The sequence below is a fragment of the Drosophila busckii genome, unplaced genomic scaffold (assembly GCF_011750605.1).
Source record: "Drosophila busckii strain San Diego stock center, stock number 13000-0081.31 unplaced genomic scaffold, ASM1175060v1 hic_scaffold_46, whole genome shotgun sequence".
Taxonomy (NCBI): domain Eukaryota; kingdom Metazoa; phylum Arthropoda; class Insecta; order Diptera; family Drosophilidae; genus Drosophila; species Drosophila busckii.
The window spans coordinates 135,976-141,975 of NW_022872756.1; positions in this window are offsets into that span (position 1 = coordinate 135,976).

Here is a 6,000-nt window from a genome sequence, read left to right on the forward strand (position 1 = left end):
ATCAATGATTAATAAACAATTCTTTTGGGTTTTGCTCAATTATTTAATGATTATGACTTTAAGAAATTTAATACTAAGGCGAGAGTTTTTTTAAATAATTACAAATAATACGGCATTATTTGAGTTATTTTTTTATATAAAACACAAAAAATGAAGCTGACTATTTAGCAAAAAAATAATTCACGCATTTCAAAAAATACTAAGCTATTTATCGATTAAGCTGCTTTTAAATTGCAATCAATTAAATTGCAATAATATAAAATTCTTCAACTAATTAAAGCGCAAAGTAATTAGTAATTAAAACTATGCCTGACATATATTCAATTGCTAAATTACTTATTTAAATCGCTTGAGCATAAACTTCATCAAATGCTACGTTGCCAACGAACAAAAGAAAAAGTTGTATAGAAAATTGATACAAAGCTTGCCTAAGGCAAGTGCAGCTTTGTACATGTCTGTGCTTGTCTGTGCATGTCTGTGTGTGTCTGTGTGCTTAACTAATGAGCATAAATATTGACTGTTTGCCGAGGCACTTGACAAACTCGAATGTGTATTGAATGCATTTGAAAATGTTGTAATGCAGATTTGCGAATGCGCTTAATTCAATTAAATAGTTTAAACGGCTAATTTATGTAAACCACTCGACAGCCGCTGCCAATAGCTAGAAGCTTTGGACTTTGTACAACAAATTTTGCCGCATTGTTTTAATTGAATTCAAGTTTGACTCTCCACATACAGTGAATGCTCTCGCATAACTGATAAATAGACAGGCAATTCAAAATGCATTTTTGGTATATTATTGCATAACAAATTATCAAGCACACACACACAGTGGCATTTATAAATGCCAAATAAAATGGCATTATAATAAATTGTGTATGCGCAAATTGTCAATTCTGTATTATATTACGGCCATAAGAGCTCTCATGCGTGTGTGTGTGTGTGTGTATTGCATTTTAATGCCATATCAATTGATATTTCAATTAATTTTCAATTAAAAATGGTTTCAATAACTTATAATGCCCAATCGTAGCAATGGAAAAGGGCGGAAGCAAAGGATTCACAGCCACTGATTTGTGCTGAGAGCTTAAAGCATACAATTTGTCAAGCGTGTATACTTAATATGTATGTATGTGTGTGTGTGTGTAAATTGGTTATTATATATCCCTGCGGTTTCATCGACCAGACATTGGCTATTGCTGCTCGACTAATTCATTTCTATGTAAATCGATTATAACATATTTCTATAGCTGGATTATTAATTCGTCTATATGGTCTAGTATAAGGCTTAGTCAAGACCTAGTACAATTTTGATTCTGACGCACTTCGATTGAGTAAATTTTGCTGCTTGTTAAAAGATATAAATAGATCGCTTACTAATTGATGCTAAGATATGTAAAAAAATTCATTCAGTGCTAAAAGATTTTTGCTGGATTAATTATATATCAATTTGAATTTATGTTAGGCTTAGATTGCATTTATTGTTTTCGTATGGTGAACATATTTCTATTTGAATTTTATTGTATTTATTATTCAAACTAAATTCATACTTTAAATTGGAAGCTAAATCGAATTTATTCGTTGAATGAAACTTCTTGGAATTCTATTATCAGCAGCTAACTTATGCTCTAGTCTTGGAACTATTTCAGTATATCCTTTTTAGCTCACGCTTATACATAAATTTAGTAAAGTGCTTAACTAGTTTAAACATCGAACATGTGAATTAGTCGCTGGCTATTCCCTAGACTCGTTCACATTGCACTAGTTGCTGCTATCACAAGCAAAAATCGCAGGGTAATCGTAGCTAAAAAAAATATAGCAATATTTATTTTCAAGTCTTTTATTATGCGTTGCGTGATTATTAAATACAAGTAAAAATTGTATTTTTTGGCAAACAGCAATTTCCGCTTAACAAATATGCATAAAACGCATGTAGTTAATTTTTAGCAATAATAATAAACAATTAATGTGCACGCTTTGCATATGCAAAGGCTTTAAATAATTATTTTTGCAATAACCCAACAACAATTAGGCAAATTAAATATTTATTTTTACACTTGGCATTCACTACATCAATTTATGTTTGTTTAAATGCAATTGCAATTGTCTGCTCTAACACTCACTGCTGTTGTTGTTATAGGGAGTAAATTGTATACCGCAACAACAACTAGTGTAAAATTTCAGTAGACTAAAATAAACAAACAACTGCCACTTTGTCAGCTTCACACAAAACAACAATTTGGTCAACCAAATGCACAACAGCGCGAACTACAATTAAAATACAAACCACTAAAATAAATTAGTACCAATAACTAAACTATATTAATTAATCGCTAAAGCTATGGCATTGATTCTTTTGTAAAATTACGCAGCCAATGCTGCGTATGATGAATAATCGAGACAAATTCGTACGCTTCACTTGCATTTCAATAATCAAGAGCTTAAAGCGCTTAAGCCGGAATCCTTTGTAGGTTATTTTACTCGCATTTGCCATTTGGTTGTTGTCTGTTTGAACATTTCCGCTTAATGTGACTGCACTTCCGTGAAAATTTAATTAAAAACTGACATTTTCTTTTCGCCTGTGTGTGGTCTCTGATGCCAGCATATGAATATAATGAATATTTTTTTTATACATATAACAACAACAATACAAATCGAAACAATATTAAATATACATATGCATATGCGTAAGTACTTGTATTTACGTATACGCAATATTTTTATTTAATTAAGAACAATTGCAATTGTGTGTATGCTGGCGAACTGACATATGTTGAAATACCGAAAAATTTACAGAGAGGTTAAAAAAATGCATACAAAAAAATATTTATGCTTCGCAAGAATTTATTTATTTATTTTTTAACGTATGTGCAGGCAAAATAAATCTAAAGAAAATATTTAAAAATGTAACAAAATGTATTAAATAAATATTAACATGTTAATGTTGTTGCCATGAAAATAATTATGAATAATTAAGCATATTTATTAATTAAATATTTATGTTGCATCGAAAGTTAGCACAAAGTTATGATATAAGTTATGATTAAAGTTATGATATTTATATTGTTATTGTAACACGCCACATTTTTTTATTAAATATACGCGTGTTTTAAATATGCCACAAAGGAAACGTTGACCGTTGGCCACACCCCCAACCAAAATAAAAATTAAAATTGAAGTGCAGCGACACACGAAGCCAAACTGCAAGCGCATGAAAAGAGCTAAAGTAAAATTAAATAAAATTCAACACGTAAACGCGAAAAAAATATTCAAGTAGCTCCGGCGCTTTTGGGGTCGACTTTAACAACTTGCTGCACACAAAATTAAACAAGCAGCGCTCACAGTTCGCGTAGAGCGAGAGAGAGAGAGAGAAAATTTGCAAATTATAATTATTTCATACCTGGGCCAAAAGGCAAATTTGCGTTTCACTCGAACGGGGACTTGGGCCGCAGCCCGTAGCCGCAGCGGATAAAACGCTTTACAAGCTGTAACCGGGCACTAGAATCTGCAGCTCGTCGAGTCCCTATGGCCACCAGCAGGCTGGCAAAGTGCGCGCTCAAGAGCCTGCGAGGCGGACAAAATGGCAGCCAGTCGCCGCCTAGAGTGGGCGTGGACGTGGGTGGGTGTGACAGGTCGAAGCGCTGGGCTTAACTTCAATTACGGCTTAAAACTTTCAATTAAAAACTTTGCCGCGCGTGAAAAAAAAAAAAACAAAACTTAAGCGTGTAGAAATAAAAAAGACACAACAAAAACATTTAGTTCAAGTGGCTAAAAGGAAATGCATTTATAGCGAGCGTAGATAATTTGAGCCCAGCTGCCAACAGTTTTGCCGGCCAATTAGCAACTGCTTAGCATTTTATCAAAATTCACAGAAATTTCTTTAAGCCTTAGCACAGCTTTAATCGCAAGATGTTGGCTGAGACTTTTTTTTTGGCCATATGGCAAAAATGTTGGCAAACTTTTTGCTTAAATTGCTCGCTCAGTTTCTTTTGCAGAGAATGCTCCCACTCCCTCTCTCTCTCTCTCTCTCTCTTTCCCACACAGAGCAGGCTGAGAATGCATTTTTAATGAATCCCCATGCTCTCGAGTAAAGGTAAATGTAACAACGTAAAGGTGAGCAAAAGAAACCAAGCTAAAAATAAAAAAGAACAAACATTTTCCTCACTAGCGAAATGCAACAGAAAATGTTGCAAAAATTGAAAAGCGCAACTTTGACTTTGCTGTGGGTGTGTGTGTGTGTGCTTATGTGTGTGTCTGTGTGTGTGTTTTGGTTTCTCGTCACAGCCGCTGCAGCTTCGCAGGCAACAAACTCTTAATTGAATTAAACTTTTTAGCTGCAAAGTACAAGCAGCTAGTACAAAAAAAAAAAAAAATTGCAGCATGAAAAAAATGCGCTGCAGTCTTAAATACGCTTTTTAAATAAATATTGCAATTTTCACAAGCTTTGCATCAATCAATTATAAAAAATATTGACGGTCAAAATTGTGATACAAATCTTTATTTAATTTAAAAACTTTATTAAAGAAAAATTATAAAAAGCAGTTAACATAATTTTAGCTATTGTATTGAAAAAATAGGCCTAAAAAAATCAAATTGTATTAATAATTTAAACATAAAATATATAAAATTTAAGATATTTATTTAATTACTGTAGCTAAATTTGAAGATTATTTTTCGAATTATTAGGCATAAGTCTGAATAGTTATTTATTTTTATTCATTTATTTGTTTAACGTCGAACAAGTGCAATAAAATATTTCAGCATATTTTTTGAAAAAAAAAAATTGAACATTTAAATATTGCAAATATTACTTAGACCCAGCCTGTAAATAATAAATAGTTAAATAAGTTAAATATATTCCTTAAATCCGTTGTATTTTAAAAGGCTATTGATTGCATATTTAATGCAGTTAGCGTATTTCTAATTCGTCTACATACATTTAATTTGCTTTTGTTACATTTGCATTTCTATACACACTTCTTTCATTTTCTGTGTTATAATTTATTTTTGTTAAATTGAATTGATTTTGGTGCGGCAGAGCGTTGGAGGCGCCACCAAGCGCCAGGCACCATTTAATTGAATTTGTGCGAAAAAAAATTATAAATTCAAACAAATGCGCAGAGCGAGCGGCGCGCGGCTTCATTTTGCGCAATTTCCGCACTTTAAGTGGCATTTTGTGAAAATTATTATAAATTATTTATGGCGCAAAAACAATAAGCAACACTGTATTCCGCATTCAACTGCGTCAGTCAAAAGCAACAACAACAACAACAGCAGCAATACAATAAATGCGCATTAAAATTGACGCACGAATAGAAAATGTACAAAAATTAACTTCATTTCCGTTTGTGCGAGTGGAGAGCGTCAGAAAATAAACATAAATATGAAATTAATATGCCCGCAAAATTTTCGAAAAATGGTTCAACGCCCAAATGGCCGAAAAGGGCTTAAAGGTGGCTTTGGCTTCATACCTGTTTGAAATTATGCAAAGTGCTGCTGGCTGCGGGCATATTGAGGTCGTTATAAATTTTAATTAAATTGCTCGTTGGGGTGGGGTGGGGTGGATGGCAAATGCCTTAGATTGACATATGTGGGTCATAAAACTCAAAATGGCAAACAAATTGAGCTGAGAGTCGTGAGTATAAACTCAAATTTTGACTTTCTAAGAGTTACAGCATTTGAAAAGAAAGCACACACTTGGCATAAAGTTATTGCTTAGCCCTAAATTAATTACACTGTGCTGCAGAGCTGCGACTGTTAAATGCATAAACTAATTAAAAAGCAAACTAACCCGACCAATCGGTCCATTCGATCAAATTTCTAAAAAGGTGCCAGTAATATAAAAATATTTTTCTTTAAATTATTCTTAATTAACTCATAATTTGGACTTCAGACTGGAGGATTCGCACAAAATAATACAATACAATACAAATAATACAATGCATACAATTGTCGCCACTGTAGTTGTTCGCTTCTTGGCTCAAGTTCTGAGCACGTGGT